Genomic DNA, 12,231 nt, shown 5'->3' on the forward strand with positions numbered 1-12,231 from the left:
TCAATTTCCATGTGACTTCAATGTTTCAATGCGTTGTGTTAAATAGCCTGGTTAAGGAGATGGTGGTGAAATAGTTGCATGGTGTTTCAGTTGACAGACAAAATACATCAAATGCTGGATTTCATCATTCATTCCATATCGTAGCAGGTATAAGTGTGTGGGAGCAGTGTGTCATTAAAAATCTCAGGACTCCTTCACTCCAGGCCAGTACATCATATCTGACCAGATTTCAGATTTTAGGTGATGGATGATTGCAGACTTTCCATTTTAATTCATGGTTTTGACTGTGAGGAAAGTGGATCTGCTTACAAAGAGAAAAGAGAATATTCTCTTAAATAGCTAGTAAGAGAAAGATCAGATCTACGGTATTTACATTATTACTATAGTTGTAAAAAGATGGGCAAAAGATGCAATTTGTGTGCCCCTCTTTCATCATCTAGCTATAGATGAGTGTGAAATAGAAAACCTTAGCTGTGTGAATCATTGTAAGACACAAGGTATCTAGATCCTCAAGATACCTTGAGGATCTAAAAATGCCTGATGGCCAAATCCCCCCAAGAGTAAGACAGAGGATTTTCATTTTCATTTCTGCTTCAGAGGTTTCATTGAAATTTTCGGACCTCTAATGTCAACACGTGCAAAAAAACTAGGTGTCCCTTTTGATTCTACCTTAAAATTGGAAAAAACTAATAAATGTGTCATGTTTTCTGCCTTAGGTTTTATAGTAATAAATCAAATAAACTTGGAGCTGGAAGTTGTTTCATGTGCTTTTGATCTCCACATATCTCAACTGACTATTTTGATGAGTCTCTTTATGAGCAGCTCATCCAAAATGCACCAAATACAGCAACAAGGATCTTCAACAATCAATATTTCCTCTGTGGTGGCCTCTGTTCAATACCGGATTAATTTTAAGGTTCTTTTGCTTTTATGGCACTACCGATTTATCACCAGTTTATCTTTGATCTCCTATTCCACCTCCAAATACACTTTAATGACACCTCTGCAGTTCAGGTTTTCCCATGTCTTGAGTCTTATCATGATTCCTTATATTATGTTACACATTCATTTTATTTGTCGAATGTATCTTGAGCTTCTCTCACAGCATTTCAGTCAACACAGTTTTCTGACACTGGGCTGTATGTTTCACTCCAAAATGCCTTAATAGTCTCCTCATTTCATTGTGCCCTGCACACATTCAAGGCACCCAGTGCCTGAGGCAGCAAAGCAACCCCGAAACATCACTGAGCCTCCTCCATCTTTCACAGTTGACATGGTGTTCTTTTATTTGACAGCTTAATTTTTTCTTCTGTAAATATAGGGTTGGTAGGATTTACCAAAAAGCTCCAATTTTGTTTCATCTGTTAAAAAGAGCATTCTTCCAGTACTGTGGCTTGTCAACATCCATTTTGGAAAAGTCCAGTCTGGCTTTTTTGTGTGTCCCTCTTAGAAGTAAGGGTCTTCAGCCATAGTGCCCATTTTCATTCTGCCAGATGGATTTTGCAACTTGAAACTATTGTAATTGACTTGAAGATCAGTATTTAAATGAAGGTTTTGCGTGTCTTTATGGAGAGTTTGGACTAGCAGAAAGCTGCAAGCGCAAAATGAAATGTGATCAGGTTCTAGTGGAAGAGATTAACAAATATATTGAGTTATAAGAAAAACAAATATTACCAGAAAAACCAACATATGGGAGAGTATTTGTGACGAAGTCAATGCTGTTGGTAAAACCAAAAATATTCCACTGCCATATACTATCCCTATACCTGCCCTTCAAAGGTATTATTTATAGACGCAGTTAGCGTCAGAAATAATACCTTCAGGTTTGGTAAATCACAATGCGCGTGCTAAATAACATATTTGCATTTTCTCCTCCCTGTATTTTGCACACTTGGGTTGAAACGCCCCATATTACATATTCATTATGCCAAACATACTAAATGGACAGCGCATACTATCTTGCACAGTTGAAAGACGCAAACCTCAGTGCGCTGCGTTAGTAGATCAGCTTGCACATTTTTTGCGGGTGATGTCAAGTTTGCACACGTTTCTACACATGCAAACCTTTAGTAAATCAGGCCCATAGTGTAACAAAACAGCAGGTCTGTAGCACACTAGCAGTACAATTAACCCCTTATTGCCATTTTTAAAATAGTAGCAATCAAAAGCAACGTAATAAAATAAAGAATATAGACTTACAAACAACTCAAACCATTTTCTCCCTTTAAACTGGCTGCATGAGTGATTATAAGATTGAAACAACCTGTGATATTAATTAAAACACAATAGTCTGCTTAAAGTACCACAACAAAGCAATTATTTCTTACAGCTTCTAAAGAGTACCAATAATTTTGTCCAGGCTATTTTAGAGTGTCTTTGTAGAATAAGCACAAATTTAGTTTTTTTGTTCTGTTCCATTGCAAACCAAACATATACATGCATTGCAAATAAAATATCTTTTAATTTCTACACTGTCCAGGGCGAATGGTGCATTATTTTAATAAAATGCCAGGGTACCAATAATTTCGACCGTGTTTGTATAAATAAATTGACTTGACAAGTGTTCAGTGGTTTTCTCTCCTCATTTTTTTCCTTATCAATCAAACTAACTGGATAAACTGGATATCTCATCAACAGTCAATTTCTGGTAAGGCTGTTGTATTATCCAGTCAATGAAAATGCTATTTCCAATTTTCACCTTGGTTTTCAGGTCATTATTGAACAATTGATCCCTCTTGTTTTGTTTATACTTTTTCTCAAGGGCACATTATGCATGGAGTGTCTTGCTCATTGACATGAGGGCAGGCTGTTGATGCTGGTTTCTGTTTTACTCTCAAACATTACACAGATTATGGTAAAACATCACTGCAATCACACAAATGTCAACATGCAGGTTTACTGTTGTTGATGGATAAAAACATGGAGAAATTATGAATTATAAAATTGAATCAAATGCCAGATGAGTTTTACCATGTATATTGCATTAAATCCGTTTTTTTCTGGATCATAGGTCACCTGATTATGGGATTTTTCACCATTTGCTGCACAGTGCGACAGTGTTTCAATGTTAGACTGTACATCTGTATTAAAAGGATTCTTTCAACATTTTGAGAAATACTCTTATTTGATTTCTTGCCAAGTTTTAAATAAGACGATCAATCCCTTTAATTTATTCTCCATTCCTTTCACTGAATCATCAAATTGTCACATATTGCTGTAGCATTTTTTCTTTTGCACAAGCATTCATCTCTGAGGTTTCAAGGTGACCCAGCATGTTTATGTTATTGATTACAATCTTATTTATCCCAAAACAGAAGAGACTGTTTTGCCCGTGGTTTGAGTAACTTCTGATACTTGCAATCTCTTTATGCTACCGGTGGGAACACTCCAGTATCATGTTCACAGAACTGCTGCCTTTTGACATTTTTGCTTTACAAAGAACTATTTTCAGTTTGAAATCCTTTTGTCCTCTTTTATGTCAACATCCTCCAAGCCTTTTAGGTTTTAACATTGATTCTTTTAGTCCCTTTGGATTGTTTCTTTGACTTTACTTCTTGGCACCTTCCCAACACCAAACAATTTCTTAAGCTTCACCAGAGATTTTGAGAGTCAGTGATTCTTCCTTAATCTGATATAACAGCCAAACAAACAAAGCTACAAACAAAGCTAAATCCTCTATCTAATGTGGGAGTTCAGAGAATAGTTCAGATTGATAGTTGTGTCCCTGCGACTAATCTATGAAATTCTAACTAAATCAGACCTGTTAGCTGATAAGTTAGCTGGTGACTGTAAGCTAAAAGTTTGCTTAGAGTTTAATTGTGTTTCAGTGAGACCATTAAGACCCTATGGTGTGTGTATTGCCTATACTACGTTGTTGTCCGTTAATTAGGGAAACTCCTGCCCTCTAGAGCAATCCCTAAGAGACACACTATGTACTGCACAGTGACCTAACATGACACCATCCTCTTGTGTCTATGGGAGCTTCAGTTCAAGTGTAACGATCTACGCACAGACACATGATGTGTGCATGTACTGTATCTGTAAACACTCCACAGATCCTGTTTCCTGCTGCCTGTAATTAGATGAAGAAGAGTGACCCTCAACAAAACAAAGACTAATGCTCTCCTGAGCATCAATTGTAATGGATGCATCAATCACAAGGGACGAGGTGTAAATGAAATGTATGTATGTGTGAGACTGACTCAAAACACTTTATTTTCCTAACACATAATCCAGCCCTGAAGATGAGATGGTGCTGTCTATCTGTCTATCTAAGAAAATCAGATTCCGTTTTGTGGAAAAAAATGCTATGCAATTTTTTGCTTTGCTTTTGTTTTAATTTATTTTAATTTTAATTGTTGTTGTTATTTGTATGTATCCTAGTTGTATTTTTTGATTACACATAATTAATGATTTATATTACAATTAAATCACTGTAAATAGTTTTAAATGTCCATACCATCCATATCCAGATCTATGCCTATGGGCAAGTTACTCCTTACAAAATCACACATTGTCATTTTTTAGTTTAATATTTTGGGGAAATACGCTTTGCATAAGGAGATTGTTAGCTTAGCATATCGTTAGAAATACTGGCTCTGTCCAAAGTTTATGAATGCACCTACTAACACCTCTAAAAGGTCATTCATAATATTAATAATGATGATAATAATAATGATAATAATAATAATAATAATAATAATAATAATAATAATAATAATAATAATAATAATAATAATAATAATAATAATCTTTATAAAAACTGAGATGTAAAAATGACAGTATTTGGTTTTGCTGGGAGTTATGTGCTGTGAATTGTGTTGGGGAAAAGGCAACCCAAACACAATGACAGCCCAGAGTTACACCACACAATTCCCTCTAAAACAAACTGCCATTTTAAAATGTATGTTGTTCTGTAATTTTAAGATATACAGTATATGAAACACTCTTAATAATAATTTCTGTCTAATATGTTTTTTCCACAAAAGAGATTATCTTGGTAAAATCCTCAAGATATCTCTCTTCTTTCCTTGTTAAATAAATCCAGAATATGTGAATATGCAAAAAAATGTTTGATTTCATCAGTTTAACTGCTGGAAGCGGTCTTTTCAAGTTTCCTTATTATGGCTTCAAATGAATTTTGATATCATAAATCATGCTCGTAGGTACCCTTAAACTCACTTAAAAGTGAGCACAGAAAAACTTTCCACTTCTGCAAATGAATGTGAAAAAAGTTTCTACTGTCAAACTCATTACTCATCATCAAAATAAGCTAAACCTGTTTGAGTGGAGGGGGACTTTAAAGTACACACATGAGTGATACAGATCTGTTCATCCAGCTCTCGGCAAGAAAGCAAATAAGCATGTTTACCAAAATATCAAACCATTCATATAAAGAAGGATGCACATGAAAAGTATTTTATTGTTGATTAGAACATGAAACAGGGGATCATACAAACTACAGATTATGAATCTTTATCAGTTTAGCTTTCATTTTCACATACTCACACTGTAACACAGCACAATATGTTAGTTCAGGGATCGTTGGGATTTACAAATATGCAGAATCAGTAATGACAATAGTGATATCTGTAAATACCAGTTGATCAATCTTAATGAAAAAAACCGACTTCTAAAGATAATCAATACACTGAATAATCACCTGACCACACAAAGCATTAATTGCCATCATGATCACTCTGTGTTGTTTGACCTTAAGAGCATCACCACTGCTAGCCTAATGACCTTCTGATGCCCCAAGCTCTCTTTGTCAGTCAGAGTTTCAGTACAAACACTGTATTGAAACCTTAGCTGTTTACAGGCACAGCTCTAACTGACTGTTTGGTGGTATGTCATGTTACCTCAGCTGATTCAGACCACACCGTCTGTGTTTACAGTCTCTCTGGGTTCATCACGGCTGTAAGCTTTTACAAGGGCTGGGGGGTTTGGAAAGTCATTGTTGAGGCTGATTCTTGTCTCATCCACAGTTCTTAACTTGCAGATACATTTTAAAACGTTTAGCTTTACTGCTGACGATGCTCTTCCTTTAAGATACTCTGTCATGTCTATTGTTTGCTCTGGTTTTGTGAGGAAGGTATTTTGATGAATACAGCACTCTGAACGGCAGTGTTTTGTAGAAAATGATGATTCAGCAGTGTAGACAACAAGGAACATTGCTTTTATCAGCACCTTGAAAATACTGTTCAAGACCCAGACATTCTGCTCCCATACTTTGATGGTTTTTAAAACTGAAGATTGAAAAAACAATTAAAATGACCAAAACAAGCAGCTCTGTGCATAATAATAAAGACTTCTGTTGGCATTCGTTTATTTGCGCAAAAAAGAGAAAATGTATTATTTAAAAATTCCAGCTGTTCACTAAATGTCTGTCTAACCATGAGCAAATTCTGAAACAACAGAAGTCCCAAAATTTAGCTTAGCTTTTTTGTTAGTCATATATCGACATTTGTGATGTAACCTCAGGCAACATCCTATTTCTGTTCGCTGGGCTTTGAAGCTTCTCCATCATGTTGAAACTTGTGTTAACAATCCAGCCAACAAGGCCACGTCATTTTCTGTCTCACTGAAAGTAGGTCACAGGTTAAAGGGGGGCAGGAAGATCCTGAGTACTCTGTCTGCGGTGGTCATTTCATCTCTGCATCCTGCGGTCTTACAGGGTTACTGGTAACAGGCTGCAGGGGACTCTCCACTCAAATTACACCAGCAGAAGCATATTATTTCCCAAATGTCCACTGTAAAGATCAGGTAGCATCCAAGGCAAACTGAACAGCTCAAGTAAGTAACCCTGACCCACATAGAAGATAAGTGATAAGTGAACAATGGGGTTGTGAGGCAGGGTCTGCTGAACCAGACAATCAAGACAAGATAATGAAAACACCCTTCGGCTCAATAAATGGATCAATTCTCCAAGTTTAAAAAATGACTGTGAAGAGGCAGAATTGATATCATGACTCCAAAGCATGCCTGCACTTACATCATCACAACAATGCACTGTTCTGCAGCAGTGGGCAAAATTTGACTTGAATGATTTAAGAATGAAAGATATACACACAGTCTCCTCAAAACCTCTTTATCTTTCTCTTTATTTGAGGGCTTTGTATTGACAGAGATAAGAGCTTCTCATCAAATGAAGTGTCTGGAGGGTCAGTGAAGTGCTACATCAGTCAGAGGATATCACTAGGACGTCAGACTCATATATATCAAGAGTCACCATATAAACACGGCATCACATAGGGTTTGAAAACATATCATTTATACAGAACTGCTCCAAAGCAGAGGCATCTAAACAAGCAAATTACAAATGTTCCATCTCTTTATTTATATTTGTTCAAGTCGTATTATTCTGTTTCTTATTTGCACTTCTCATGAGGATTTATTTTCTCTTCTAGCGATTTTAATTATTTTGTTGATCCACACATTACAAGATTTAAAATGCAACTGCTTTTTGGGAAAAGGAAGAAAAAGAAATGTTTACTAATCTTAAAAGCCCACGGTTCTTTTGTCAAATTTATTTATTTACAGGTTCTAAAGCACAGAAAAGGTCTGTGAATTTTGTATCTTGAATGCATTACTCTGTAGTTCATTTTTCTTTTGTTAATTGTCATTAGTGTTTTGGGGGACTAATTAGCATTTTGTCTAGTTTTTTTTCTCCTTTGTTTTCTATTGTAAAAGCAGATTCGGAGCATCTTCTCCACATGAACACTGAAAAATTGTAAGGAATACAATAACTTTAGGTTATTTACATAACCCCGGTTCTCTGAGTAATATGAGTGAGATGTCTCACTATAGGATGCACGCCTCGCTGCAGCCCTCAGAAGCATTTATCTCATTACGCCAATCCTGATTGGCTGGTGAACGTGTCCGTCCGCCACAGGTAGTCCCACCTACCTTAAATAGCTCATGCGGACGGCACCACCCTCATTCAAGATAAGCACCTCTTCTCACTCGCCCAAGCAAGAAGGGTAGTCTGGTGAGACATCTCACTCATATTACTCAGAGAACCGGGGTTATGTAAATAACCTAAAGTTCTCTTTCATAATATTTCGTTCGATGTCTCACTATGGGATATGGTTGCTCCCGTATTGCCAGACAAGCTTATCGAGCGTCCACCAACCCACAGGGAAAAGGTACTCTGTTCCAATCAGGACAGCAAAACCGCGCGTGCCACGCACGGAGCGGAGACGTCCAGCATATAAAAACGGACAAAAGTGAGAGGCGAGGACCAACTCGCTGCAGCACAGATGTCCTGAACAGAAACTCCCCTGAATAAGGCCCAGGATGCGGCCAAGCCCCGAGTCGAGTGCGCCCGCAGACCCGCAGGTGTCTGCAAACCCTGACTCGTATAAGCCAAAGCAATCGCCTCCACGACCCAGTGGGACAGGCGCTGCTTTGTGACAGGTTTCCCCTTATGAGGATTAGCCCAGGAGACAAACAGCTGATCGCTCCTCCTGAAACCCTTAGTCCTGTCCATGTAAGTGCGCACCGCACGGACTGGACATAACGCATGTGACCGCTGCTCTCCAGGCGAGGCAGCAAAGGCCACAAGGTCAATAGGAGAACATGAGCCCACTACCTTAGGCACAAAGGCCGGGTTGGGCTTCAAAATCATCCTCACATCCCCCGGGTAAAGCTGAGTGCATGATGGATGCACCGAAAGCGCATGGATGTCACTAACCCGTTTAGCCGAAGCCAGAGCCAGTAACAACACTGTCTTGAGAGACAGGTGTTTCAAGCCTGCTCCCCCCAGCGGCTCAAAAGGAGGACCCTTGAGCCCCTCCAGAACCACAGCCAGATCCCATGGTGGCACCAGCGGTCTGGACACGGGGAGAAGCCTGCGCGCTCCCTTCATAAAACGGCAAACCAGCGGGTGCTGGCTCGCTGTTTGTTTCCCAAACCCCACGTGACAGGCGGCTATAGCTGCCAAGTACACTTTAACTGTGGAGAAGGCTTTTCGTTTGTCAATCAGGTCCTGTAAGAATGACAATATCACACCTACTGGACACTGAAAAGGAACGTGGCCATTTCTGTGACACCAGTCCTCAAACACTCTCCACTTACAGTCATACAGAGACCTAGTGGAAGAGGCTCGAGCACTTTGTATAGTGGAAATCACACGCTGTGGGAGTCCCACAGCTGACAAATTGAACCACTCAGGGGCCAAACCCACAGCGCCAGGCGTTCTGGGTGCGGGTGGAAAACCGTCCCCCCCCCCCTGTGATAACAGGTCCCTGCGCAGCGGGAGCTGCCAAGGTTGCGCGCACAGCAACCGATATATCTCCGCCAGCCAATGCATTGCAGGCCAATGCGGAGCTATCAGAATCAGCGCGTGGCCGTGGTCCCTCACTCTGGACAGAGTGGGGGGTATCAGGGCCAGGGGAGGGAACGCGTAAAGAAGCTTGTGCGGCCAGACGTGCGCTAGTGCGTCTATGCCGAGGGGAGCATCCAGGTTGCGCAGAGAGTAAAACAGCGCGCACTGCGCGTTTCCTCTTGACGCGAACAGATCCACCGCGGCCCGACCATAACGGGCCCATATCTGTTCCACAATCTCTGGGTGCAGAGTCCACTCCCCGTATACCGGCGCGCCCCTGGACAACAGGTCCGCGCCCGTGTTCAGAGCTCCCGGGACGTGCGTCGCCCTCAGGGAGAGGAGACGACCGCAGCTCCTCAGGATCAGTCTGCGTGCCAGCATGTGCAACTGACGAGAGCGCAACCCCCCTTGGCGGTTGATGTACGCTACCGTCGTCTTATTGTCCGTCCTCACCAGGACATGATGGCCCATGAGAGACGGAAGGAAGTGTTTCAGGGAGAGGAACACCGCTGAAAGTTCCAGAAAATGTATGTGAGACCGCTGGAGGTCCACACTCCAGCGGCCCCTCACTGACCGGCCCTCGTGAATTCCGCCCCACCCTGTCAGGCTGGCGTCCGTAGTGACCACCTTCCTGGACAGGACAGAGCCCATGGGCACCCCGCGGGTCAGAAACGACGGGGCTCGCCAGTGGCGCAGTGCCCTGACGCACCCCGGCGTAACCAACACTCTCCGTGCGCCATGACGCACGGGATCCAGCCCGCATGAGGCCACCCAGAGCTGGAATTCCCTCATGTGGAGGCGACCGAGACGAACCACGAGAATGGCTGACGCCATCAGTCCGAGTAATCGAAGACACAATCTGAATTGAACAGATTTGCCTGGATGGAAAAGCGCGAGACATGCTCTGAAAGCTCTCACTCGCTCCGCCGAGAGGCGCGCCGTGAAAATCACCGAGTCCAGGGATAATCCCAGAAAGATTATGTCCTGTGTCGGGCACAGCATGCTCTTTTCCGCGTTTATCACAAAACCCAGGTCTAATAGGTGCCGTGTGAGAATACGCGTATGCGCCATGGCCTCCTGCCTCGATTGTGCCAAAAGCAGCCAATCGTCCAGATATGTGGCCAAGCGAATGCCCTGCTGTCTCAGTGGGGCTATCGCCGCTTCCGTGCACCGGACGAACACCCTCGGGCTTAAAGACAGACCGAATGGGAGCACGCGGTACTCGTAACACGTCCCCTGGAAAGCGAACCTCAGATACTTTCTGTGGGGAGGATATATTGGAATGTGGAAATACGCGTCTTTCAGATCGACAGAAGTGAACCAATCGTTCTGTCGCACCAGGCGCAGCAGGGATGCGTGTGTGAGCATCCTGAACTTGTATTTCCTGAGAAATTTGTTCAGAGCACGTAGATCCAGGATAGGGCGAATACCACTCCCCCCCCCGTTTTGGGACCAGAAAGTACCTGGAGTAAAAACCGCTCTGACACTGTGCGGGAGGAACGACACAGATTGCTCCTTTGTTTAACAGTGAGAGGATTTCCTCTTGCAAAACACGAGCTGACTCTCCCTGAGCCTGGGAGTGTATTATGCCGGCGAATCGAGGGGGAACAGCGGCAAACTGCAGCCTGTAACCCCTCAAAATCGTCTTCAACACCCAGGGCGAAGCTGCGAGCGCAGCCCACCTCTGCCACCTGCGGCAGAGAGGTGAGACGCGCTGCAGCTCTTCCACCATGAGAGGTCCCAACCGCGGTGCGGTGGCGCCCTCTCGTGGTGGAAAACTGACATGGCCTCTGGGCGGTGCTGTGCACTTTGGCCCGGGAGGACAACGCAGTGACGGGGACCTCACTGCCCTCACCCCGGGAAAAGCCGCGGCTTTCCCCGGGGGTGGGACAGCAGGTGCCGCCACCGCGCTGTTTATTTTTATAGTTTTGGCTTTTATTAGCTGCGCCCTCGGCACTCGGCCCGGATGCGACAGCGGGACACATTTTCTTTTCTTTATGAAAACTTGTGTGTGTGTGCGTGCTTGTGGACATGGGAGAGGGGCAACCGCTGAACCCTCTGCCGTCAGATGTCCGTCTCTCCCGGTCTGCTCTGGCACGGTCCGAGATGGGGGCGTGGGGGGCCCCGGAGTGCACGCTCGGAAGCCAAACAGGTGGAGCTGGAGAACAGGGAACTTCCAGCTGCATCACCGGTGACGAGAGGGGCGGTCAGGCCGCTCTCTTTTTCTTCCTGGCCTGGTGGCTGGTAGCTTTCGCGGGCTGTGCCGGCGGAGCTGTAGCTGGGGCCGAGGGCTTCTTGAACCAGCCGGGCCGACCGGGCACGGGCGGCGGGGCGGGCTGAGGCTTCGGATGTTTCGGTATTTTGAACTGCGAAACCCGGGAAGCAGCCTGCGCGAATGATTTACGCTGCGCAGGTGGAGAGGGAGCTGGGGGCTTGCGAGGGAGGCAGAGCTTGAGAGCTTCGTCTTCCTTCTTTTTGGCTTCACACCGTTGTTGCATCGATGCTAGGGCGGAACCAAAAATCCCCTCCGGGACAATGGGCATGTCCAGGACGTCGTCCTTCTCTCTGTCTGACAGGCTGGCGAGGTTGAGCCACCGCGCTCGCTCCTGCAGAACCATGGTCCCCATCGCTCTACCCGTGGCCTGGACCGCGCAGCGTTGGACACGGAGACACAGGTCGGTGATGACCGGTATCTCCTCCCACGCAGCTGAGTCCTGAGTTTGCACAACATCCTCGCACAACTCAGCCTGGTAAGCCGTGAGCAGCGAGAGGACATTGAGCGCTCTGGCCGAGAGCGCCACCGCCTTGTACGCTTTCTCAGTCAGGGATGACTGAAAACGGTCGGACTTGGACGGCAGGCTGGGGCTCCGGGAGGACACCGCTGACAGCTGGGGGTGAAGGTG

General features: G+C 43.9%; 1 pseudogene; it reads right to left on the reverse strand.

Moving 5' to 3' along the window:
• Window positions 1-8,136: 8,136 nt before the first annotated feature.
• Window positions 8,137-11,514, reverse strand: LOC134003382 (uncharacterized; annotated as a pseudogene).
• Between the last annotated feature and the right edge of the window lie 717 nt (window positions 11,515-12,231).

Source organism: Scomber scombrus, chromosome 3 (assembly GCF_963691925.1).
Source record: "Scomber scombrus chromosome 3, fScoSco1.1, whole genome shotgun sequence".
Classification (NCBI taxonomy): domain Eukaryota; kingdom Metazoa; phylum Chordata; class Actinopteri; order Scombriformes; family Scombridae; genus Scomber; species Scomber scombrus.